This window comes from Triturus cristatus, chromosome 8, assembly GCF_964204655.1.
Source record: "Triturus cristatus chromosome 8, aTriCri1.1, whole genome shotgun sequence".
Taxonomy (NCBI): Eukaryota; Metazoa; Chordata; class Amphibia; order Caudata; family Salamandridae; genus Triturus; species Triturus cristatus.
The window spans coordinates 165,513,193-165,541,048 of NC_140591.1; the positions used below are offsets into that span (position 1 = coordinate 165,513,193).

The following is a 27,856-nucleotide window of genomic DNA, read 5'->3' on the forward strand; positions in this document are numbered from 1 at the left end:
TTATTTCTGTGGACGTCCCTGCTTGGCAGTGCGGGGGTTATCTACAGCTGCAGGGACAGGGGTGTCTGCAGATGTGTCTTCTACTGGCATGACCTCCCTTCCTGTGGCTGCCGCAGATGTTGATGGGCCTGATGTTGTTGGACCACATGAAGAGGTAGATGGTGCTGGAAAAGCCCTGCACAGGTGTGTGTGGATGTCCTGCAGCACCCCTATGAGAGAGACAATGTTAGCATTATGGGCCTGCATCTCATAGTGTATGTCCCTCTGCAGCTGCTTTATCTCCCGGATTTCGGTTTGGAACTGGCCCATCATGCCTTGGAAGTCCTGATTGGCTCTCAAGACTTAGTTGATGGTGGCCTAGGTGTGAGTGGCCCAGTGGCCGCACTCAGCTGGCCCACAGTATCCCTCCCATGACCCCCAGCTCCATGAGCCTGTGCCCTTGGCCCAGAGTGCACTCTCCCACTGGTTCCTATGTAGCTGGGCTGATGATTGTCACCTCAGGGTCCAGGACTTGGGGGCACACAATGGACGTAACTGTGCTAGGTACACAGGTTGGGGGGGACTGAGGTTGGCTCGGGTGCTGCAGCTGGGGTGGGAGGTGTTGGTGTGGGCACAGTGAGATTCACTGTTTGCGTCTGCCCAGGCTTACTAGATGGATCAGTACAGTCATCCACGTCTATATATCCAGGAATGTTGTCATTACTGAGGGCTTGATCCTGAGATGGAGTGGGAGTCTCTTTGGTGGCCAAGCTCTGGCCAGATGCTCTGCCAGATGGAGCTGTTGTGCAATAGAAAGCATTGTTATTGGTGGAAGTTTGGTATCTACATCCACATGTTTTGTGACACAGTAAGTAGAACCCTAGGAAAAACAAAATAGGTAAAGATTACTACTGTGATACATTTCAGTGGTATTGAAATCGTCACCAAGACATTTGGAGACATTAAATACATGTACTTGAATTAAGCAGCTCATTAGATGACCTGACATGTTGCATTTTGGATTAAGGAATACACATGACATCTCCCATACATTTAAGGCAACACAGTGGAGACGTAACATGTTTTTGACTATTCCGAGGCCTAGGTGTGTACAAAACAGGTGATCACACAACTTGGTTGCATATTTAGCATTAGTCATCATGTGAGCAGTGCAGAGTAAATGGGTCACCTGCCACTTCTCATCAGCTGAGTTACCTTCATGCCTTACAAATATTTGAGCTACACCCTTGGTCTGGTGTAACTCGTGCAAACGATAGTTTCAGTTGAGGACACTAGAACAACATAAAGCTAACTAGGCAGAAATGTCTCTGAGTAGAGCATTGTATGTAGATTGCTCAGTCTACGAGAACTGGACATCAGTTGCAATATGTCAGACAAGTCAGAATAGGCAAAATCACAATTGCATCTTGTTTTGAGTTACAGAATCAAGGCCTCATGGTAGTTGTAGTAATTTCAATCTCTACTTGCCAACACTTGCAAAATGGTTAGCTACATGAGAAATTAACATCAGTTGTAATATTTCAGATAAGTGAGAATGGGCAAAATCTCAATTTCATCTTGTTTTGAGTGAAAGTAACAGGGCCTCATAGTATTTGTAGTAATTTCAATCTCTTCTAGCCAGCACTACAAAATGGTTAGCTACATGAGAAATGGATATTAGTTGTAATATGTAAGACAAGCGAGAATTGGCAAAATCAAAATTTCATCTTGTTTTGAGCTACAGAAACAGGGCCTCGTAGCAGCTGTGGTAATTTGAATCTCTTCCTGCCAACACTTGCAAAATGGTTAACTCCATGAGAAATGAACAGCAGTTGCAGTGTGTTAGACAGGTGAGAAAGGACACAATTACAGTTTCATTTTGTTTTGAGTTAAAGAAACAGAGCCTCATAATAGTTGTAGTAATTTCAAACTCTAGTTGCCAACACTTGCAAAATGGTTAACTCCATGAGAGATGAACATCAGCTGTAATATGTCAGACAGGTGAGAATGGGCAAAATCACAATTGCATCTTGTTTTGAGTTACAGAAACAGGGCCTCATAATAGTTGTAGTAATTTCAAACTCTATTTGCTAATACTTGCAAAATGGTTAACTCCACAAGAAATGAAGGTCAGCTGTAATCTGTCATATGGGTGAGAATGGGCAAAGTCACAAATTCATCTTGTTTTGAGTTACAGAAATAGGGCTTCATGGTAGCTGTAGTCATTTCAATCTCTACTTGCTACCATATGCAAAATGGTTAGTGTTACATACCTGTTGCCGAAATAAAGTTGGGATGGACCATACATTTACATATTAACACATATCATGGGTCCTGGAATTATATTTATACAGTAAAACACTTACAGACACCATTCCAACATGTGGCTTGTAATGGAGAATGATACATATGATCCTATATGCAATAATAGACTTTAACACAGATAAATCAATATCTTTGATACTTTGAGGATTGTATGTTAGGAAACTAGGTACACAACACAATGGCAAAAGCTGAGTTGAGAGCAAACAGGACATTGAGGTGTTGTGACAGTTAGTAAGGTGTAACTTACCAGACTCCACTCCCCCAGGTATTCCTGTCAAGTCCTCAGAATGCAGGATGAACAAGACCTTCTCCTCCCAGGGAAACAGATGCATTGGAAAGCTGGGAGGACCACACCAGTCTTCTGTGGCCTCCAGGTGTTGTTTGGAGGCCAAGGAACGCACCTTCCACCTCAGGTCGTTCCACCTCTTCCTTATTCTCTCATGTGTGCACAGGGTGGTACCTACAGCATTCACTCTGTCGACTATTCTGGACCACATATCCCTTTTCTTACTGAGAGCAGTATGTTGGACTTGGGCTCCAAACAATTGTGAAACACTTGTTTGTGTGTTTCATGGACTACGCTAAATGGCATGGCTATGCCCAGACGTGGGTCCCATGCTCACTGGTACATTGGTCTGTCAGAAATGTAATAACCCAGTCATGGAAAAACACTATAGAATGCTCCAAACATCAAGGCTGATTTTTGTTATACTCTTGCAGTACTACTAGCTTGCTCCTGAATTCCAGGAATGAGGCTGAAGTACTTAGGGTTTACTCTTAAAATCCAGGAGTATGCCGCAGTAGAAGAAGAATAAGTCACACCTACTCAGAGCAAATTCTTTGTGAATGGGACCCAATATGATTAAATACACAATAGCAGTCAGTGATGAAGTGAGATATCACACTAACAGCTTATAGAAAAACTGATGTAGAAGGACTTGAAAAAACATGACTATGGCATGTCCGATGTATGCATCATTTTTAGTAAAAAGTGTATAGCCCTATTACGAGTTTGGCGGTCTTAACGCCATATCGCCGTGGTGGCTGTCCCAAGAAGACCATGGAGTTGGCGGTCTTAAACCCGCTCTATTAGAATGCATGCAGCCAGATTGCCAGTGGTTAGACAAGTTGCAAGGATTCCTCTGATCACCATTAGTGTGTTTCATGTACCGCATGGGTATGCCCAAACATGGGTCCCATGCTCACTGTGTCACTGCAATTAGGCTGTACCGGGCTAATGAGCCCATAACTGGGATAAAACAAGTCCTGGATTGCTTGTGTTCTGGATCAGGGAGCACCTAGCCTGGCAGTCCCGGCTGGACTGTTTCCATTGGAGCAGGGTCAAGACTGATTTGCATGTGACTGCGTCCAAACTGTGGCGGCAGTATTTGCACAATAACTATGGGTTGGGATGGTACCCTGAGCGATTGCCAGTGGTTAGGCAAATTGCAAGCATTCCTTCAAACACCTTTTGTGTGTTTCATATACCCCCCAAAGTTGGTATGGGTATGCCCAGGCGTGGGCCCCATGCTCACTGTGTCACTAGAACCAAGCTTTCCCCAGCTGATGGGTGCTAACTATGATGAAACCGGTCCTGGGTTAATTGTGTTCCGTGTCAGGGAAGACCAGGCCTGGCAGTTCGGACTGGACTGTTCCCATGAGGAACAGGGTCGAGGCTGATTTGCATATGGCTGGGTCCACACTGAAGTGGCATGGTGAACAAAAGAATGATGGGTTAGAATTCTACCCCCAGTGATTGCCAGTGGTTAGACAAATTGCAAGAATGTCTCCCATCACCATTTGTATTTCATTTCCAGTCCAAAGTGGCATGGGAATGTCCAGACATGGGTCCTATGCTCACTGTATCACTGGAACCAAGCTGTACCAGGCTTATGAGCCCATAACTAGGGCGAAACCTGTCCTGGGTTGCTTGTGTTCTGGTTCAGAGAGGACTTGGAATGGCAGTTCCGGAGGGACTGTTCCCATGAGGAGCAGAGCCAAGACTGATTTGCATATGGCTAGGTCCAAACTTCGGCGGCATGGCGAGCAATAGAATGATGAGTCGGGATGCTACTCCTAGCGATTGCCAGTGGTTAGACACATTTCAAGCATTCTTCCCATCACCTTTTGTGTATTTCATGTCCCGCCCTGAGTGGCATGGATATGCCCAGATGAGAGTACCTTGCTCACTGTGTCACTGGAACCAAGCTGTACCTGGCTGATGAGCCCATAACTAGAGAGAAACCGGTCATGGGTTGCTTGTGTTCTGTTTCAGGGAGAACCTGGCCTGACTGATTTACATATGGCTGGGTCTAAACTGAGATGGCATGGTGAGCAAAAGAACGATGGGTTGGGATGCTAACCCGAACAATTGCCAGTGCTCAGACAAATTGCAAGCATTACCCCTATCATCTTTTGTGCATTTCATGTACTACCCTAATATGCACAGGCAGGGTGCCCATGCTCACTGTGTCTCTGGAACCAAGCTGTACCTGGCTGATGAGCGATTGCCAGTGGTTACAAGAATTGCAAGCATTCCCCCTATCATCTTTTGTGCATTTCATGTACCACCCTAAGTGGCATGGGTGTGCACAGGCAGGGTGCCCATGCTCACTGTGTCTCTGGAACCAAGCTGTACCTGGCTGATGAGCGATTGCCAGTGGTTACAAGAATTGCAAGCATTCTTCCCATTACCTTTTTTAGTGGTTCATAAATTAACAATGGTCGGCCCGGTGATGTGTGCATGCACGTAAGCGGAAATCTTGGAATGGGTTTTCTTTAATTGAAGAACTCACTTCAAGATTGACAGGAATGCTAATGCATGCAGCTTGATGCCCAGTTTAGCATGCAATTGTCAAAAAGCATCAGTTTAAAGCAGAGACCTATTAGCTATGCCAATGCTTGTTTTACTAAGACCGCAAAAATGCAGTGTTAATAGTACTACAGAGGTGTTTAAACTTTCAGGAATACTGCAAATGTCATGAAGTTGCAAAGTTCTTCACTCAGCACATTTGGGATCAGTGTGAGCAAATATTTTTGTGAGGGAATGCCTGTTTCCACAGTCTTATCAATTGATAGTTATACATAGAGTAATCGACAGCTCCGCCAATGATATGTAGAATTACATTTCGAGTTATATCTATCACTATCACCTTACTCTCCTGAAAGGGAACACACATGAGGGCTAATTCCATGTCTATGGAGGACATTTTACTTCAACTTCTGTAAAATGAGTACTAACACTATGTCTGTTCTCTTCTGCAATGTAATTCTAAAAGTTACCGCTAGGTAGTCTGACCAGCAGAACGGGAGAATGTCACCCACCTCCAGGACTGAGTGATTGCCAAAGATTGGCATTGTTAATCCTTGTATGATTATTAATCTCAAACGTGTGAACGTGTTTTGAAGCACACAGTTCAGACTGCATGCTCTGGTCATGTATGGATGGAAGTGCGTCAGCACAAATTATGTGCTTGTCTTTTATAAATGCAGGAACAGCTACTATGGGTTTGATAATCTACAATTCATTGTATTGAGCACATAGATAGAAGTTTTATACAGGCTCCTAGTGCCACAGGCTACAGTCCAGGTGGGTTATTGGGGTCACATCGAAGAAGTGACCTTAAATTCCCAATCCATGGCAATAAAATTATTATAATTCCTAACTATAAATTTGAGGTACAAGTGATAATATGTTATTGAGTGATCCGCTACATATGCATTCTGACTGTGTGCAAAGGAATTTTAAATTCACGATTTCCCTGCACCTTACTATGCATGTAGTGAGAAGTTTCAGTAGTTCAAAACTCTAGCACAACATTAAACCATCAGAACACTGAGTAGACAAATAACTGTAATGCAAATACCAATGACTGAGTTGTTGAGTTGATGTGTGATAACAATGTAGATGATTTATTTAAAAAAATGCATAGATATTAATAAACAAATTTAATCAGACAGTCAAAATGACCAGAGGCCACCAGTGAAATAACTAACAGATTTTACTTGAAAATAAATTGTGGTACTCCAGAAATAGGAAGAAACTGAGAATTTAGATTATGGCGCTTATTTTGAGTACGGTGTTCCTGCGACCTTCATACTCACGGTGGCAGTCCGAACTCCATGGTGGATCTGCCCACTGAGTGTGGCGGTGGGACCGGCATGAGACCGCCACTCCGCCGGGATCAACGATCCTGCTGTGGAGGCGGTCTGCAAAGGTCCTAATTATTCTTGCGGTGATGATGCTGTCACCGCAGAGCGTATTACGACCTGCATATCCACTGCCCTTTTCATGGCAGAGAACCCACCATAAAAAGAGTAGTGGACATGCAGATAATGGGGCACAAACAGGGCTCGCAGTCAAATCTGTGCCTGGGAGTGCATGCAGGGTGCACATGTTGTGACCCTCTGGAATTGCACCCTCGTTACTGCAGGGTGTGGCATGTATGACATGCTGCATGCCACACCGTGCAGAAACTATCAGTAGGCACACTCACAGCGGAGGCCTGCTGTTAAGCTCTCATATGAGCTTAACAGACAGCCGTGTGACATCGCCGCTGCACCGTCCACCCGCCCTGGATTCGCGTCGGAAATCCGGCGGTAGGCTCCCCACGGGCTTGGCAGCCTTCCTGGGATCGCCGCAGTGGCAGTCCCATTGGAAGGCCATCAAACTCGTAATAAGGCCCTTGTGTTTGAAATTAAAGCTTCCAGTTCGCATCAGCAACTAAAATTGCAGGATGGTGTCCATATCATAACTCATTGCTGAGAAATGATAGATTGCCTTTCTAAGCACATACACACGAACTGATTTAGGAAAGAGGTGAATATATATGCACTTGGATTTAAGATAAAACTATTTCCTCATAAAACTGTTTCCTCCTTCATACGTAATTTTTTATGTTTAGTCGGTTGATGTCACTTAATATTCAAAAATATATACAGGGCTTGGAGTATTTGCAACATGCCATTCTTACTAAATACTCATGGTGTAATAAAGTTAATTGAAAATTGAGCATCACCATCCATTTATTTTCATTTGTTTCAATAATATTCTGTTCAAAGTATGTTGGAGTTATAATAATAACTTTAAGAACTTTTTTATCAAGCAAGAAATTAGGCAACGGAAAAGAAATTAGTTTTATAATATTACACCAAGGAACATTTTTGTAAATAGCATCTGCTCATTTGATATATAACATTGGCAGAAATCAATATGATCAAGATTATCATAAGACATATGTACAGATATTTTAGACATATATGCAGGTCTGCAGTGTGTAATGCGTGATTTAATACCAATGCTAAGAAGTGGACGGGCATCATACCCACACTGAAAACCAGAAAACATGTAAACATATTTCAATTCCTAAAAATGTTACAAAGTACAATTATGTAGCACTTGTAAAATTACATCATTCAGCACAATGTAAACAGGAAATTCAATTGGAACTTATTTGTTGAAGACCAAATATTACAGTTTCTATTGACTATGAAAATGTTAAAAGAATGCACAGAGGAATTGTCAAAAATATCATGTCATTAAAATTGTGATATCTGTATGAATATGTTTGATACCGGACCAGGATACCGCAAATTTAACAATTCATGATTTAGAAAAAACATTGAAATGCAAATTTTTATATATAATATATATCTTAGAAACATATTTTTCTAATGAAGGCTACAAGCATAAGCACACTAATAAGCTATTAAAATAATAGGTCTTAAAAGATCTTAAACATGCTCATATGTGGGCTTAATGAGTCCTTATGTGCAACATAGACAAGAACTTGTAAGCATACTTAGGCCCTCATTATGAAGAATTACACTCCACCTGATTCAAAGTGGGTTATTTTTCTCCATGCAATGGTTTTTCCGTGTGTGGGAAATTGACACCCAATTTTAAAGTGCAGTAACTCCACAAGGCAAAATTGAATGAGGCTTTCGCTGTTGCAGCAGCCAAATCTCATCCCTAATATTTTCTGAGAGGCGCAGGCATAAACCAGGATTCTGCAGCACCGCAGTGCCCGGCATAAAGTGCAATAACGCCTCGTCTGGGCTAGTAAGTACTAAATAAATGCAACTACAATACAATACAATATGTAACCCACACCAATACCATACCATAGTACTCAGCATTCAGGTAGTTAATTGTAGTTCATAAGGGTTGCATTATAATCTCCTTTTACTGCTTGTCACTCTTACACTCACGTAAGACAAAACTGCTAAGGGTCGGCACACAGTACTGTACCCGTTCACAGCAATTAATCACTCATTACCAACTGAACAGGCATGAAATAACTGAAGAAATCTGCCACATGCTGTGGGCCAACATTTGGTCTACCACTACAGCTCCAACCAGCTACATACTGCCACCACTCATTGACATCTTACAATGACACTAATTGCATTGGTGTCACAAAACTTGAGGGGGCTCCCCTGCAAGGTCTGTGGAGGGGCCCCCTCCAGACTCAATCGGGAGCTCCCCAGCCAGAGTACAGTGCTGAGGGGGCCCCCTGGAGCTTGGGGGCCCCCCAACACCGCGGTGGCTGCGGGGGCCTGTGTTACGCTACTGACTTATTGACATCTTACAATAACAATCAGATATGGGATAATATTAACAACATCCATCACAGCAGATCTCTCTACCATTTCTCGCCTTAACCTGTGCCTGCTCATGACTGTAAACTTTATACAAAATATTGCAGAATGGACATCCCAGTGAAATTACAAGCTATGCGGACTATAAGCATAGGAGATACCATAAGGGGACCTGCACAGCTGCTCAAAGCTGCCAGCTTACTGAAAACCATAAATTGCTCGCCTCTCTACCACATTTCTTCATCTATCACACTGCTAAATGATGAAACCCGTAATTCAATAACTGCACTTCTGGTGTCATCATACATGACACGGGAACACTTCCAAAACAGGATCAAAACAAAGACAACACACGGCGAGCCACACACCCTATACGGTGAAGTGTGTTACCTATGTAGGCAAGTGCTTCAGCGCCATCACAGAGAGGTAGTAAGCACTATATAAATGTTGCATAACAATACAATGTAATACAATGGAGCACATGGCCCTGTTGGCTCCAATTTGTACATTTAATGGGTTTGTAAAGTACAGCCCAAGGTTGTGCACTCTAATCACAAACAAATCACCCTGTTGGTGCTACATGCAGTATCCCACAAGTGAAGTGTATATGCAAGATAGTCAATGGCATTCCAACCGCTGCTCTGAGTTTCTGTGCAGCTAATCCACTGAGTCTTGAGAGGTGCACTTAGGAACCACTGAAAAAGTTACCTTCCTAAAGTCCAGTGTGAAGAGTTCCATTTGCGGTGGAAGAGACAGCGAGGAGCAAGGTGAGCGTTGCAGAAGGTAGTCGCTGCAGCACGAAGAGCAGTCCAGGAGGCGCAGGCTGTTGTCACTGTAGTGTGAAGAGCTGGTTGGGTGCTGCAGACAGTCATTGCTAGAGCTTCCCATTGGCGGTCACCGTGGGCTGTCATTGTTGTAGCATGAAGCACAGATCTCGTGATACCAGCCACGGCTAGTGGTTGCTGTAGCATGAAGAGTCGGGTTCACCAGACCTCCACGTTGGCAGTCATCACGGAGGGCAAAGTCTTGGCACAAATAGGCCCGTTTGTTGTAACAAAGATCCCAAAACTTCAGGATTTCACCATTCTTCACAGGAGGTCAGTTGATGACAGTCAAGACTACAGGACCTGGGGAGGCACCTCTTGTGGAGCATGAACTCACTCCAGAAGAGGCCAGCAGGGCTTTTGCATGTCAATTTGCATATCCAGTCAGTTGCAGTGCAGCACGTCAGTTAGGTATTTGCACGGAGGCCTCTGGAGCTTGTTGTGTCCCTGTAGCTCAGACAGTAGGTCAGCCAACTGACCCTTGGGGTCACTCAGGTAGCCTGGGATAAAGGGAGCATTTCCAGCCTTCCTTCTCAGAGATCAGGGCAGTTCTGAAGCAGCAGGGAAGTCCTCTGAGGAACAAGGTAGGCCTCAAGCTGTAGGGAAGTCCTCTGGGGAATAAGGCAGTCCATCAAATTGACCTGGTACGAGCCTTTGAAGTGGGGGGGTTGCCTATGTTACGCTCACATCTGGTTCTGGATAGTTCCTCCCTTTAGCTGCCAAAGCTCCAAGAAGTCTGGGGTTACAAAAGAATAGTGTCAGATTACGTTGTGAGTTCTGGAGGTAAGCCCTTTGAAGTGTAGGTGGGGCAAGGAACAGCTCCACCCCATCCATCTTGGCAGAATAACGTATCCTGCTAACAGCTAGTCCCCTTTTGTCTCGCTGTCTATGAGGATTACACAAAGCCCAACAGCCGAACCATTCAGAAGCCACGTATGGTTAGGAAAAGGAAATGTCAACTTTCTAAAAGTAAAAAGAACAATTGATGGGCAGAATGTTGACTCAAACATTCACCCCAGTACAGAGATCTGTGCCTAAATCCATCGGATCTTTGCTCCCTATACCATTCCAGTTTAAGCCCAGCCAATGCAAATCAGTCTTGACTCTGTTCCCCAAGGGTACAATCCAGTACGAACTGCCAGGCTAGGTTCTCCCTGGACTGGAAAACAAGCATCCTAGAACTGGTTTCGGGGTTTCACCCCTCATCAGCCAGGATAGCTTGACTCCAGTGGCATGGAGAGCACAGGACCCATGTATGGGCATACCTGTCCCACTCAGGGTGACAAATGCAAAAAGAACAAGGGATAGACAGAATGTTGAACAATGTCAAACATTCACCGGAGTACAGAAATCTGGGCCTAAATCCATTGTTTCTTTGCTCCCCATGCCATTCCAGTTTAAACCCAGCCATATGGAAATCAGTCCTGACCCTGTTCCCCATGGAAACAGGCCAGCCCGAACTGACAGGCAGGTTCTCCCTGGACTGGAAAACAAGCATCCTGAGACCGGTTTCGGGGTTTCACCCCTCATGAGCCAGGCTAGCTTGACTTCAGTGGCATGCAGAGCACAGGACTGACTTCTGGGCATACCCTGCCAACTTAGGGCGAACAAAGAAATAAAATATTAATTTACTTTTAACATTGACTGTGTTTTATCATATGATGTCAATTGAATTGAAGCAAGATGTTAGCAAGTGATACCCAGCGAAGATATATAAGGCTTGTGATGATCCAAAGGCGGGTCAATGTTCAAGAGGGAGTCAATAATATATTTTATTTACCAATAACGTTGCCACTGATTGTCGGGTCTGCATGAAATTTGGCAGGAACTTCGCACATTTAAACTTCTTTTAGTATTATTATGTTTTCGCAGATCCACCAAGGTGACCAAGTTAAAAAGAGGGTGGGAGCAAAAAAGTGTTCATCTGCTAATTTCTTTGGCACTGTGTAACAATTTAATTATAAGTAAGTAAAGAACAATTGATGGGCAGAATGTTGAATCAAAGATTCACCCCAGTACAGAGATCTGTGCCTAAATCCATCGGATCTTTGCTCCCTATACCATTCCAGTTTAAGCCCAGCCAATGCAAATCAGTCTTGACTCTGTTCCCCAAGGGTACAATCCAGCACGAACTGCCAGGCTAGGTTCTCCCCGGACTGCAAAACAAGCATCCTAGAACTGGTTTCGGGGTTTCACCCCTCATCAGCCAGGATAGCTTGACTCCAGTGGCATGGAGAGCACAGGACCCATGTCTGGGCATACCTGTCTCACTCAGGGTGACAAATGCAAAAAGAACAATGGATAGACAGAATGTTGAACAATGTCAAACATTCACCGGAGTACAGAAATCTGGGCCTAAATCCATCATTTCTTTGCTCCCCATGCCATTCCAGGTTAAACCCAGCCGTATGGAAATCAGTCCTGACCCTGTTCCCCATGGAAACAGGCCAGCCTGAACTGACAGGCAGGTTCTCCCTGGACTGGAAAACAAGCATCCTGAGACCGGTTTCGGGGTTTCACCCCTCATCAGCCAGGCTAGCTTGACTTCAGTGGCATGCAGAGCACAGGACTGACTTCTGGGCATACCCTGCCAACTTAGGGCGAACAAAGAAATAAAATATTAATTTACTTTTAGCTTTGACTCTGTTTGATCATATTATGTCAATTGAATTGAAGCAAGATGTTAGCAAGTGATACCCAGTGAAGATATATAAGGCTTGTGATGATCCAATGGCGGGTCAATGTTCAAGAGGGAGTCAATAATATATTTTATTTACCAATAACGTTGCCACTGATTGACGGGTCTGCATGAAATTTGGCAGGAACTTCGCACATTTAACTTTCTTTTAGTATTATTATGTTTTCGCAGATCCACCAAGGTGACCAAGTTAAAAAGAGGGCGGGAGCAAAAAAGTGTTCATTTGCAAATTTCTTTGGCACTGTGTAACAATTTAATTATAAGTAAGTAAATAAGAGTAAAGCAACCAATGAAATTCGCTGTGAAAACAAAGCTAAAAATGGAGATGTGTTTAAGGCTCAAAAGCATAAAATCATTGAAATTTACCACACATGTTTTAACTTTACTCCTTTCCAATCATCAACAGTCGCCAACAATGGAGGTTCCATATACTCTTTTTAGGTCGAGCATTCAAGACCTCTTGTATATACTTTATTATATACTTATTATATACTTATATGTGTATATACTTTGTGGGCTCTGGAGATCAGCCCTAGGACTTGTCTGCTTCTGCTGAGGGACTTTTTTTTCTGTTCAACCTCCTCTATTTAACTGTCTTGATAAAAACGACCAGCAGAGGTCCGTAAAATACCAGAATTGTTTTCTGCTTGTTAAACTGCCTCTATATAACTGTCTTGATAGAAAACAACCAGTAGAGGTCAGTGAAATACCAGAATTGCTTTCTGCTGAGGGACTTTCTTTTTTAATTTTTTCTTTTTCTGGCAACTGCCTCGATTTAACTGTCTTGATAAAAACGACCAGCAGAGGTCAGTAAAATAACAGAATCACTTTAGCATTCTCTAGATTCCAGTCCATAGAAATTGCCTCCCACGAGCACCCGTAGACAATAATATTTTTTTCAAATATTGTATTTTCAGTGATATGATCACCGAATGCCCTGATTTTATATTAAAAACAGAGCTTTGGACTACACCATTTCTCGCTGGAAGGCAATATTTCTCTGCATGTTTTCCTATACCTGGTGTGTCACGCAGTTTGGTGCTTACTTTCCCTCCATGTTAAAGAACAGTGAATGTTTTGGCACCCAGGCTAATGTGCTGCATAGCTAAATACATGTAAGGTCCCAAAGGCGAGACCGATTGCATTGCAAATGCTTGTTGTTTGATGGCATCTGGTTGGGAACGAAAGCGTTTTGTGGTATCATTCAACAGATGGCCCCTGTAGAAATGAAACAATTACAAAGTTAGTTTTTAATTCTAACTTCAACCTTCAACTTTTTCACACAGGTCTTTGACAAACGTATGGTTATGTACCACAAATTTACAAATGGCGTGATGACAGAAACTCTTAGACTCCCATGAGAATATAGGGGTGACCTTGAAATGACAATGGTGGTCCGATTCTCAAAGAAAGGGTTACATCTGCACCCGCAGATAAGTGACCTCTCAAGAGAGCACCTTTATGACTTTCTGAAATTCCAAAAGTGCGCCTAAAAACCTGCAAGAGTTTCCAGGAATACTTCTGTCTTCGGGAGGCATTTCAGCATGCATAATTCCATGTTATACAATTTTGCATCGGAAATGCTATGGCACTTTTGTTTTATAATTTGGAAATTTGCTGTCTCACTTTTTTATTCGTAAGAAATTGGAACTCTTCTGGAAAATAAAACTTCCCCTAAACCCCTCCCTGTTTTGGAAGGGATCGTTACCCCTTTCCACTCACAAAAAGACATTTAGGGGCATATTCACCAGGAGTTATGGTGGCACCTTTCGGCCGTTAATGCGGTGATAATTTTATCACCCTATTACCAAGCTGTCGCTAACAGCTGTTAGCGACAGTTTTTAGGCGAAAACATCAGTTGTAAAGATCGGCACTCGTGTTAGCGATAATTATATGCAGGAAAGGCGTTCCCGTGCAAAAACGGCCACAAACCCCACTTCTCCATATTCACAAGGGGATCCTTGAAGTGCTGAAGACCAAAAAAACTGTCTCTGACTGAAGTTAGAGCCAGTTATTTAAGACCAGAAAATAGCTGGTCTTAAAAATGGGGATAACACTTGGGGCATCATCTCAGCAGGTTTTGGTGCTGGACAGCGCTGCAAGCAATGTTGCAGAGATGCCCTGCGACATAACTACAGTGCAGGAATGCACACCATCAATAAGATATTGCGCATTCCTGGGCACCAGTCATGAAAAGTGTTGCGGCGCTGCAACAAGACTGCGTTGCAACACTTCTTACTACGCCCTTCTTGTGAAAGCATGGATGCGCTGTATTCACTGGACAGCACTCTATGACGCGAGTAATGACAGATACGTCAGGAATCCTGACGTATCTGTCTGCGCCAAAATCACGCATTGCTGCAGTCATGCCACAACCATGACGCAACTCCATCAATGCATGGGGCCAGCCTATCCCTGTGGCACTGCATCACCCTCACGCTTGCCATCAGGCAGGCGGAAGGTACTGATGCAGTGCCGTTCATGAGGGGTGCTTGAATGTCGGCGCTGTTGGAGAGCCATCGGAGGTGGTTGCGCGCTGCGGTGTCATCGTTTTGAAGCATTGGTGGAGTGTTGGTGTGGAGGGAGTTGACGAGATGTTCTTCGGTGGCCTTGATCCAGCTGCGAGGGGGTGCGATGATGGCGGTGGCGTCCGGTGGGCAAGGTGAAGACGTGATGTTACCAATGATGGTCGGTCCAGGAGAGTCCGGTGTTGTGGCTGTAGTGGAAGTTCCCGCTGGTGGAGGTGATGTGCTCGACCGTCTGTCCTGCTATGTAGCTTGTTGCGGTGACTTGCTGCTTGCATCTGATGCAGGGGACCTTCCACAGGAGGGGGTTGTGTCCTTGTGACTGGGGTTGTCCAGGTGGTACTTGAGTTCACCGAGTAGGATGTCGTCAGTGAATGGGAGAGCCTGGGTTGCAATGAGGTCTACAATGGTATTGGAGAATGGGGGGCCATGGCCGGGGGGCCTGCACATGAGGGTGCCGCAGAATGTGCTTGGTCCGGATCTGGGAGTTGAGGTGGTCCATGGTCACCCTTGGGTCATTAGAGTGCGTGGTCAGTCGGAGTGTGCTTCTGTAGGTGAAGGCAGTGCCTCCTCCTTGGCGCTCCTTGTGGGTGATACTGCGGCCGTCAGTGATGGCGATGTCGGGTCCGGAGCAGAGGTTGGTCCTGGCAGGCGAGGTGGCCTCCAGGGTTGATGGCAAGGAGGGTGCTGGCGTCGTAGCGATGGAGTATCCAAGAGGAAGGCTCCTTGATGCTGAGCGCGGTCCATGGGCAGATGGATGCAAACGGCGTAGCCTATGGGTTGCCTTTGGCACGGGAGACGACCATTACAACGCAGGCAGTACATTGTTAACACCGCAACTCCGACAACGCAGGTGCCTTTACATCGCATTTGATTACAACGCATTATGAGGTCAGAAATGGGTTAATATAAAGTTTTTCGGGTGGGCATGGGTTTCGGATGTAAAATATGAAAATTAGGATGTGTTTTGGGGTAAAATATAAAAATTGGGGGTTGCTTTGGGGTAAAAAATGAAAATTAGGGTGTGTTTTGGTGTAAAATATGAACATGTGGGTGTGTTTTGGCGTAAAATATGAGAATTGGGTGTGCATTTGGCTCAAATTTTATTTTTGGGTGTGTTTTGGGGGCTCAAAAAGGAATTCCAGGGTTTACGGTTGGGTTTGTGGTGCAAAGGTTAGTTTTGGGTTGCACTCACTGAAGTGGGAATAGTGATAATTATGTCTCCGCTATGCAACACCTACTCTACTGTTGCAATGTTTCTAGTATTAGTATGCATTGGAATGGAATCCGATGTTATGGCATGCATCGCAACTACGTATGTGCCTTTGGCACATGAGTGGTATGCCCGCTGTGCATGGGCGCCCAGCGGCCGCCATGGAAAGTGCTGTGAGGTGCTAAACGCCGGAAAGAACCCTGGATGGGGCGTGAACGCAGGGATGTGTGTGTGAGCGGGTGTTGTAAAAATGTAAATGAGGGAAATCTTACCTCGAAGCTGGGTCCTGTGTCTTTATAGCTCCTGCTCTCCTGCGTCTGCTTCCAGGAAACGGAAGTAGGCTGTCTGGCTCCCTCCCCTGAGTCAATCACAACGCTGCGATGTGGCGGTGGGATTGGTAATTGGCCTGGGACAAGTCATGCAGCCAGGCGCCGGAGGGGTGGGCATGTTCTCCATGCAGGCTGTAATGCAGCATGAATTGCGAACAGGGAAGTGCGCATGACTGCTTTGGGTGGCCTGAGTGGGCCAACCAAAGAGTCATTGCACACTTGAGTGGGCATGCCAATCCACCCATGCCCAGCTCTGTGTTTGGAGCAGTCCTACCCACCCTCCCACCCCCTGAGGATACATAGCATGATTACATCAGTTAGTTACCCCTTGTTTTTCCCTTTTGAATCAGTTTTTTTGGCTTCTCTGAGCCCGTGCTTGCTGCTTCCTGCTGCTGCTGCCCATGCGGCACGCACCCCTGTCCTCACCCGTTCCCACCTCCCAGCTAATCGTTCCTCCACCCTCCCCTATTTAGTGGCAGCCGCAAGCCGCTGGTGCACCAAAGGCGTGCCTAGGGCAAGCCCGTCTGCGACCCAACCAAGACCAGCGCCATGAACCCTGGATCTCGAGCTACCCACTGCTACAGCACAGCCACCCTCCACGCACTCAACCCCGGAAAACTCAGAAATTGTCAACAGGCCTCGCCAAACACGACCCATGGCCAGTTCTCCTGCCTCCACTGCCGCCAGACCTTAACCACCATCCCGTCCTCCAACAAAGCCGACGCCAGCAATGGCGACACACTAAGATGCATCCTCCTCAACGAGCGCTCTGTGCACAAACACGCTGTGGAAATCTGGAACCTACTCGGCTCTCTTGCGCCTGGCATCGCCTTCTTCACGGAGACCTGGACCAACGCCTCCTCCGTCCCCGACATCAACACCGCCATCCTGGACGGTAACAAGACCCAGAGGAAGGACAGCCCCAACCACCCGGGAGGGGGACTCGACATCACCCACAGGAGCACCATCCACCTCACCACCTCCAGCGAAACCTTCCCCTCCGCCGAACACCTGCACTTCCAGATCCAGACCAGCCACCACTCCACACTATGAGGAACCCTAGTCTACAGACCCCCTGGCCCCCGGACCCTCTTCGCCACCACCATCACCGACTTCATCAAACCCCACGCCAACGCCTCAATGAACTACATACTCATTGGAGTCCTGAACTTACCCAGCGACCCCAACTCCACCATCCTTCATGACAACCTCGCCAACATTGGACTTAAACAAATCATCACCACACCGACCCACAGAGCAGGACACACCCTCGACCCCATCTTCCCGGCAGGAAACAGCGTTCACTTCAGCCACATAATGCAACCACCATGGACCGACCACCGCTGTGTACTCTTCGCCGTTGACAAACCCAAGGCACCCAAACCAGCACCACGCCCACCAAGAAGGAACTGGAGCAAGGTTACAGATGAGCAACTCAACTCCACCCTCAACCGAGACAACCACACCTGGGCACCCGACGCCAACTTCGCAGCCAGAGAACTCCACACTTGGATCTCATACTGCGCAGACGAGTTTGCCCCGCTACGCAACCCTGACTAACAGCGCCCCAGGAAAGCCGCCTGGTTCACCACCGATCTCCCAGAAGCCAGATGCACCTGCAGATACCTGGAGAAGAACTGGAGAAACACCAAGACACCCGAATTCTACACCACCTACAAGGACGCCATGACGGACAACCACAACCAAATCAGAACCACCAAGAGGAACTTCATCCACAACAAAATCCTCGCCAACTCCACCAACTCCAAGCAACTCTTCAGTGTCATTCAGGAATTCACCAACCCACGCAGCAAAGCCACAGACATAACCCCATCCCAAGACCTCTGCGATAAGCTTGGAACCTACTTCCACCTCAAGATCAAAAACCTCTACGACAACATCAACGACCATTCACCAGATGCCACAGCCGGCCCCCCGCCCCCCAGACACACCAGCTGGCCCACCTTCTCCTTACCTGGACATTAACACCGTGGCCCAATACACTGCACTCTCCCCAAATCTGTGATTCAGCCAGCAGAAGCCTCAGCCTGGTGTGATTTCACTAGACTGGGTACAGCAGTCACCGCCTAGTCCGCTGATGGCCCTCGCAATGCAGTTGATGCAGCAGGGCCCCCTTAGGCGTGAAGTTGCAGCGTTCACGCCACACATGTTCGGCATAGCGCAGGGGCCTCACCATCCACAACGTACGGCCAGCCCAACCTCATCTGGCCTGTGATGCAGGGAGACGGCACACACCGTTGGTATTCCCCTCCATGCACCCGGGTGTAGTGGTGGATGGTAGTATGCGATGCGGAACTAACTACCTTGGTGCACAGGAGCACCTCTACCATTAACAGCTCCAAGGGTCGCAAGGCGGTCTTCTCACACAGGTCAGCAACGTGTCTCCATGCGACCTGCCAGACTTCACCACTAGCTACGGGCTATTGTCACGCCTCAATGTCTACTGCCACGGCTCATCGCCTCCATAGCTCCTCCACATCCCACTCCAAGCTCCAGATGCTGGTCCAGCAAGGCATCCATGCTCCAGACGCTGGTCCAGCAAGGCATCCAGGCTCCAGGCGCAGGTCTAGCGAGGCATCCAGGCTCCTTATGCAGGTCCAGCAAGGTATCCAGGCTCTAGGCACAGGTCCAGCAAGGTATCCAGGCTCCAGATGCAGGTCCAGCGAGGCATTCAGTCTCCAGGAGCAATCCAGCGAGGCATCCTGGCTCCAGACGCAGGTCCAGCAAAGCATCCAGGCTCCAGACGCAGGTCTAGCAAGGCATCCAGGCTCCAGATGCAGGTCCAGCAAGGCATCCAGGCACCAGGCGCAGGTCCAGCGAGGCATCCAGGCTCCAGGCGCAGGTCCAGCAAGGAATCCAGGCTCTAGACCCAGGTCCAGCAAGGCATCCAGGCTCCAGACGCAGGTCCAGTGAGGCATCCAGGCTCCAGACGCAGGTCCAGCGAACCATCAAGGCTCTCATCCTGGTCATCCTGGATGTTGGCTGGCTTGCAGGGGTTGTTGAGGTGTGCTGCACTTGGCCCGGGCTTCTCCATTTTGCATGTTATTGTTTTTTATGCCTATTTTCTATTGGAGGTTGACTGATAGGCTATTTTTTGCATTAGAGGCAAGAAAACGCACGTTGGGCTGACTAACGTTAGTTTTCTAGCTGCTAATGGGCCTATCGCTAGTTATCGCCCGCTAACGCCGGATTTCCTGTCTCTATCGCGCTGATGTTAGCAGCAGATTTCACCGCCGTTCCCTGATACTATCGCCATGTAGCAAGGGCTTGTTAATACGCTGCTAACATGGAGATACTTGTCAGGTTTAGGCGGCGATAAAAAAACTGCGCTAACTAGCGTTTGCAATAGGTATAGCCGGTCCTTGTGAATATGCCCCTTAGTGTTGCCCCATACAGGAGCACATTATCTGACATTTTCTTGGATAGATTTATTTTTGAGCGAGTAAATCAAATGAGGTAAGCGCAAAAAAAAGTTTGTGAATTCCAAAGTGGGTTTGCGCTCAAAAAAGGTCATTTGCATATGCAACCCAGACGCACATGTGCAAATATCTATGTGAATTGGGTCCTGGGAGTTTTACTCAAAGCGAAGAACAGTGATACAGCAAAGGCTAGTTGTGTTCTCTAAGTGTATGCATATTAAATGAAACATGAAAACCAGAACAGAACGGGCCATCAAAATGTCATGCCAATATACGTCATTCGATGATTGGTATGCCATTCACATGTAAATTCTGAATCAGAGCTAACATTTATTCTGATGAGGATTAAATAGCGTTCACACGCCTCCTGCAGCTCCTTCAGCAAGCTTCATAAAAGCAGAATTAAATTATTTGTCCATAACATGAATATTCTAAATTGTTTTTAAAATAAATTTGTAGTACTTCATAAAGTGTTGCTTGCCATTTTAAGATACTCAGAGCACAAAAAGTTGAAATTACTAGTTTCAGCCTTTTTGATTTTTAAGAAATGAGGTGCTCTTGTGGACTCGGGTCTCTTGCAGCACTTCCGCTCCCACTGCTGTTATATCGCTTATCATGTTTAGGACAGGCCTCTGCTGCCTTTAAAAAAAAAAAAAAACACAGCAAGCAGAAATTGGCCTCATCTGTCAGTGTCTAGTGTCTTTAAATTATGGAGGACTCAGGTGAAATGCACTGCCTTATCAAAAGACTGCAGAGGGCAGCCTAAACGCCACTATATAAAGCCAAGGTGGCCGGTGGAATATCAGATAAAGTGAGTTCCCTTGTAGTGTGCTGAGGCAGTCAATTTTGGGCTTTGTAGAGCCTTAATATAATATTTCCTATTGGCAGTTCCCAGTGGCGGCTGGCACGGATTGGAGGTGGCGCGGTGGGGAGCAGGTTTAAAAAAAAAAAAGTACCTTATCGCTGCATCTCTCCGTGTCTCCTTCGTGTCGGACTTGGCCCAGAACACGAAGCAGGTGGCACCCAGGAAGCACCCAGGCTTCCCTGGCCAATCACAACTCTGCAATGCAGCATTGTGATTTGTCTGAGCGCCGTGATTCGGCGTTCAGATGGGGACTGGGGGCCTGGACATGTTCTCCACCCAGGCTGTAATGCAACCTGTGTGGAGAACATGTAATGTGTGCATATCTTTTTGGCTGACCCAGGAGGGCCGGCCAAAACACCATGCGCACTTAGGGGCAGACTTACAAGCCCCTTGTGCCACGTTTGCGTCACTTTTCCCACGTTAAAAGTGACGCAAAAGTGGCGCAAGGGGCTTGTAAATCTGCCCCTTAGAGTGGGCAAACCACTGCTCCACTGTCCTGCTCTTAGAGCAGAGAAGCCCCACCCGCCCTGGCACCAAAGCAGCAGGATCAAATAAAAAGATATTAACATTGAGTTAGTATCACTTTATTTTTCCTTTAGTTGCACTGCTTAAGCAGTGGGCGACACTCCTCCGCCTTAGTGGAGGAGCCGCCACTGCCAATTCCTGCACACAGAGTTCCTATGTAATACGGTTACACTTTTAACATGCATTGACAAAACCAATAGGCTGGCTTTAATGTGTTAAAAAGAGCTTAGACAAATGTGCACAGATTATTTGTGCTGTGTCGTGGTAAAACCTGGTCAATTCTCTGCCTCTAATGTCTGAGTTTCATATTTTTATTCCCCGAGCTTCTGGTGCTGCATGGCACCAGCAGCGCAGACTTTGCGTATAAATAAGCAGCAGGAATGCAAGCTTCTCTGTAGCAGGTTATTATCTGACTGGACGGTGTTTAGGAGCTATTGTGAGTGCTTTCGTCTTTTCCTTTGTGAAATTTGAACTCTCCTTGGAAAATATCATCACAAGAGGAGCCGATTGATCAGTGTTATAACCAATTCTTCACCTGGTATGTTCCAGCTAGATGCTTATAATCTGCCTCTGCCAAATTGGTGTAAGAGTCAAGCTTCAAGCTTCAAGGAACTACAAAAGCTTGGAATGATCTTCCTCCCTCTATCAAAAGCACTGACGCATCTTTTGGCTTTTAGGAAATCATTGAAAACATCGCTGTTTTCCGCTAATTCGCTTTTTTACGGCCTCCTTTTATCCTGATCAGCTTGCGCCAAGACTCCTGTGGGCATTCAAGTGCTCCATAAAAATAAATAACATATAAAAATAAAATAAGATGACAATGACATCCCAATAAAACTCTTTTTTGCTGCCATCTGTTCTGTATAAGATATTTAGCCTCATTCGTGTAGGTTTCATGTTTGTAATCTTCACTGCGAGGCCCAGGAAAGATGAGTTTATAGAGGTAACCAGTTTGCATTTATGGGACTCCCGATGGATGAAGAAAATCCCTCCACCAGGTTTTTCTGTTCTATCAAGGTGGACAAAGTTGCATTGTAGTGGGAAGATAGCGGGGTGGACGATGGGCAGAACCAGGTTTCAGCGCGTGCAATAGTATGAAGATAGAGATGTTGTATTAGAGACACCAGATCTACAATTGAAGAGTAGGTTTGATGGGATGTGTAAAAGATGGGTCACTAGCTTGGGGGGAGGTGATTCTTTAGAGGCTGCTTGGGAAGATTTGTTTAGAATGTTAGCTATGAAGATTGTGATAGCATGATGAGTTGTAGGATATGTTCCCAGAGATCATTCAGATATGTGGGGTGCATTAAAGGTAATGTGTTTGAAGGAGCGCTGCACAGCATTGGGCTGGTAGGCATGTTCCTGTCCAGAAGTAGTTGTTTGATGTGAGGTGTAATGGGGGTGTCAGAAGGCTTGTCTTGTGAGAGGAGAGTGTTTGTGGTACGAGAGATTAAAAATGTGATTGCCGTCATTGTATCATCTCATGAAGGTGATCCAGCTTCAATATAATGCTAAGCGGTTCATTTTGGAGGCTGGATAAGAGATTTGTGCTCTGATTAGTAGCAAATGACTGTAATGAAGTATGAGATGAGTATTTGCACCTCTCATGTGAATCATGCCTCTGGGTGGTTGAGTCCTTCTGTGGAGGGTCAGTGTGTATCCTCTTGCTTTGGTGCCGCTGGGCTGGACTGGGAAGTTAGTTGACAGAGGAAGGCTATATTAGCGGTGTGAGAAACTGAGTTACTGGTTGACTGGGATGTGAGCCCTGGTCAAGCAACAACCACAATCCTTTACAGGGTAAGGCACAAGCAAATCCCAAATTAACCCGTGCTGTTACCCTGGGTAGTTTGGCACAGAGCGGTCAGGCCTAATTTAGAGGCAATGTGTAAAGTAGCTGTGCAACACTTCAAACAGTAAAGCAGCGAAAACATCACACAAAAAATCCCACACCAAGTTAGACAAATAGAGCAAAATGTAATAAATAAAACAACAAAAATACAATCAGTAGATTCGGCATAATGAATTTTTTAGGAATAAAGTGTAAATTAGTGCCTAAAAGAAGAAAGCTCCAACCACGGCTATCTGGTAGCGCTGGACTGGGCCAAAGTCAAAAGTTCAGCTCAATCGCGATGGAACATGGGTTGGATACAGTCCCAGATTAGCTCTGCTGAAGGTTTACCTTCTCATGTTACATGCCAAGAGTCCTGTTCGCAAGTGATAGCATTGTGGGCAGTGGTCTGCATGGTGTGAAGAGCAGGCCAGGTATCTCGGTCGGGAGTCTGGTGATTTGGGTTAGCTGTCCTCCGTAGGCGATCAATGCTTGATGTGCAATGAGATGGACTGGTGGCAGCTTGAGATGAATTTCAGTGACAGCGGTGCGCACTCGGTGCCAACGGGCCCATTCGCACTTGTGAAGTGCTGAAAAACACGATTTTAAGAGACTGTTAGCCACACCAAGTGTCCAGGACCTGAGAAGCACCACTTGGGGTTCAGGAACTCGCTGCAGCTGGGTCCAGGAGCTGGTTGAGGCGTATTTTATATCCCTTAGGCTCAGATCAGGTGGCTAGCAGATTAGTCCTTGGAGTCACTCCGGCATCCAGGGTTCAAGATTAGGTTGCTGGTCTAGTTCTTCTTTCCCAGGCAAAAGGGCAGCAGGCAGCAGGTCAGCACAGCAGGGCAGCAGTTCCTTTAGCGCAGCAGTCCAGCATAGTGGCAGTCCTTGTAGCAGCAGAGCATTCCTTCTTCCTGGCAGAGTAAGTACAGGTTCAAAAGTGTAATGAAGAGTTGATGTCTGAGGTCCAGTATTTATACCCTATAGTGCCGTAGAAGTGGGGGAGAAGTTTCTAGAGGTTTCCATTTGAAGTCCCCAGGCATCCTGCGTTCCCTGCCCTGGTTTCCGACTAACTACGGGGGGTATGCTGCTCTTTGTTTAGAAGCAGGGCACAGCCTATTCAGGTGTACCTCGGGCTGTGCCCAGTTCCTCTCTCCCATCCTTTCAGTTGTGGCCACTCCAGGCACACCTAAGCTCCCTATTATGTCTGGCTGTCGAAAAGGAATGCACAAAGCTCAACTGTTAGCTACACCTAGTCATCTGACCAGAGACAGGCTACAGGCACTAAATGGCCATGGCAAGTAAATGTCATTGTCTAAAAGTGCCATTTTCAGAATTGCAATGTATAAGCCGACTTCACTATAACTTAGGATTTTATATTGTGATTGCAGAGACACCAAACATGAACAGATTATCTCTTTCCATTTGTAAATTACACTTACAAAATCCAATATTATCCTATGGAGAGATAGGCAGTGCTGACCTCAAAAACAAACTGAACAGTTTTTCACTACCAGGGCATTCAAAACTTAATAGTACATGTCCTGATTTTTAAATATATTACACCCTCCCCTCTAGGCTGTCGAGGGTTTGCCCTAGGGTTGAATTATTTGTATTTAAAAGGAATGTTTGGGCCTGGCTAAAGGTTTATTTTGCCAGGTCGAAATACCAGTTTAGAACTGCACCCTCAGGCTCTCCAATGGCAGGCTTGAGACATGTTTAAAGGGATACTTATGTGGGTGACACAACCGGTGTTGCAGACCTACTAGTAGCATTTAATTTACAGGCCCTGGGCACAGGTAGTCCCACTTTACTAGGGCCTTAATAGTAAATTAAATATGCCAATGGGGTGTAAGCAAATAATACCATGTTTCAAGGAAAGGTCTGAAGGCAAAAGGTTAGGGGGAAACCACACCAAGAATGCCAGGACTAACAGAGGTAAGGGTGACTATCAGAAGTGGGATGTGTTTTGTCTTTGACAGTATTTCAGCCTGTGTCGATGTAGGAGTATCTTGTTCCTTGTTATGGTACTGATTACGTTGATTTATATTGCTATTATACTGTCTGGTTTTCATCCAAAAGGGGTATATGTGTTATTATCGGGAGATAACTGAAGTGGAGGTGAGTCAGAGGTGGCCTAGTTAGTAAAGATGATAGGTATGGTATCACTGATAACGTCTGAGCCATTGTAAAAGCTATAGAGAGGGTTTCAAACAATGTGATGATGATATGTAGGTTGATATCTGAGGATATCTAATAATATAATTTTGGAAAATGTTTTTTTTTTATAAACATTTTTATTGAAAAGGAAAAAATAAAAATGAAACATAAAGCAGCAATGACAGAATAATAAAGTCCGCGGCACAGAAGTACATTGTTCAACACAGTTTAAATCTGTTAAGCATCGTTCAAACCCCACCCCTTATCCATATTATTGTTTACAGGTAACCCCATCAGATAACGCACACATAGTGGGGTAGTTTGGGAAACAATATCTGCCCCATTTATGCTTGATACAGAAGTGATCCACCTAGGCAATGTCAGGTAAGGGCGCATCATCAATGTCAGAAATATCCAGCAGTCTCTGTCACTCACGTCGTAGTTCCACAGTAGGGGACAAGCAGACGCTACCTCTACATCTGTTCCAGTTCCCCCATTTATGATCCCATTTCTTAGGGCAGCTCCTGTTTTTAAAAACATCTTTCTCAGCGATCATTGCTCTCTCCTTGTCAGCTGCCCAGTCTCGCAGAGCAGGGACCACCCCCTCTCCCCATTTCTGAGCGATATTTCGTTTTGCAATGACCCACCCCAGTGAAGCCCATGTTTGCTCAGTTTGTGTTAGATCAGTAGCTTCCCAAATATTTAGGAGACATAGCTGGAGGGAAGTCTTCAGCGCCTTGCCTCCTGCTCTCGCCATCTGTTGCGTGGCCTTGCTCTATATAGGACTTTACTGATTGGCAATCCCAAAGGATATAGAAAAAGGTTCCCGGCTGTTGGCATTGCCGGAGGCAAAGGGGGTCATCCCTTTTACCTATCTTGACCAAGGTCCTCGCGCCTAAGTATATCCGATGGAGGGTCTTCAGTTGGACCAGGCGCAGCCTCATTGGGATAGCTACTTCTCTGGGGGAAGCCAGGGCATCGTGCCAGTCATCATCCTCTAAGTCCCCCAGGTGTGCCTCCCAACTTTGTCTTAGGCGCAGTAAGGGGTCCAGACGATTTTTTAATAGTTTTTTATATGTGAGGAATATGGCCTTTTTGTGCATGGGGTCAAGAATCAATCGATCCTCCAATGGAGAGGCCTCAGGTAGTGGGGCATCTTTAGGCAAGGATGCTCAAATCGCATGATTGATTTGTAGATATCAAACACCTCGGTTTGGGCTAATTGGTATTTAGACTGTTGGTCTGCAAGTGTCACCCCACCCACATGTCGCCCACTGTTGAGATATAGATCATATTCCACCTGTCAAATCCAGGACAATTGCTGAGCTGTCCCAGCAGGTCTAGTTCCCAGAGTGGTGTGATTTTTGTTAGTTTGTTATGCCAGCTCCATTTCCTATTCACCCCGTGCCAGACCTCCACTGTGCGAGCCGTGGATCCCGTGAGATTAAGCTTGCCAAGGTGCAAGTAAAGTGCCCTACTGTAGCTCCCCTACCCAGAAGCCACCGATCCGTTCAGAAGTTTGGGTCGTCATACTCCGTAAGTAACCCACCTGTTGACAGCCACCAACTGGGATGCCTGATAATAAAGCCTGATGTCGGGTAATGCGATACCCCCATCATACCACCCCATCGTCAACTTTTTCATAGCAATGCGTGGGGCCTGACTGTCCCACAACAGCCCCCACACCACACTGTCTATACTGGTAAAGTAGGTGTTAGGGATAACATTAGGGGTGCTTTGCAACACGTAGAGGAAGCGTGGAAGTGCCAACATTTTAAAGAGAGCTGCACATCCCAAGAGAGTAAGGGGGCGGGACTGCCAATATTTGGCATCAGATCGAAGACATGTGAGGGGGACAAGTAGGTTCAATTCGTAGAACAAGGTTGGGTCTTGCGTTATGTAGACGCCGAGATACCTGAAGCCCTCGGTTGCTACCAGTATGTCATACCCTCTAGGAATGAATGGCGGTGCACCCCACAACACATAGAGTTGGGACTTAGTCCAGTTGATAGTATACCCCGAGTGGGCACCGAAGATGTGGAAGATATGGAGAACATGGCAGAGAGAGTGGGAAGGCGAGGCCATGTACAGGAGGATATCATTCGCATATAGGCAAAAACAGTTTTCATGGCAGCACTAGTACTAAAGCAAATAGTAAGGGAGAAAGAGGACACCCCTGTCTAGTGACCCTCCCCAGCCCGAATTGTCTAGAGACATGTTTGTTGACCTCCACATGTACGGTGGGGTGGGCATAAAGCAATCGAATCCACTTTGTGAAGTTCGGACCGAATCCCATCCTATCCAGCACTGCAAATAGATAATCCCACTCAATGGTGTCGAATGCCATTGATGCATCCAACGAGAGCAATGCAGCATCTTTTCTGATGGTGTCACGCCTGCCCAAAACCCCATTCAACTGTCGTAGGTTGAGAGCTGTATTCCTTCCCGGCATGAACCCAGTTTGATCAGGGTGTACTAGGTTGGCGATACAGGTGATGAGCCTGTTGGCCAACAATTTCGCCAATATTTTCGCCTCAACCAT

At 46.1% G+C, this 27,856-nt stretch overlaps 1 pseudogene; it reads right to left on the reverse strand.

Annotated features, from left to right (window-relative positions):
- On the reverse strand, positions 1-27,856 carry LOC146801756 (uncharacterized; annotated as a pseudogene).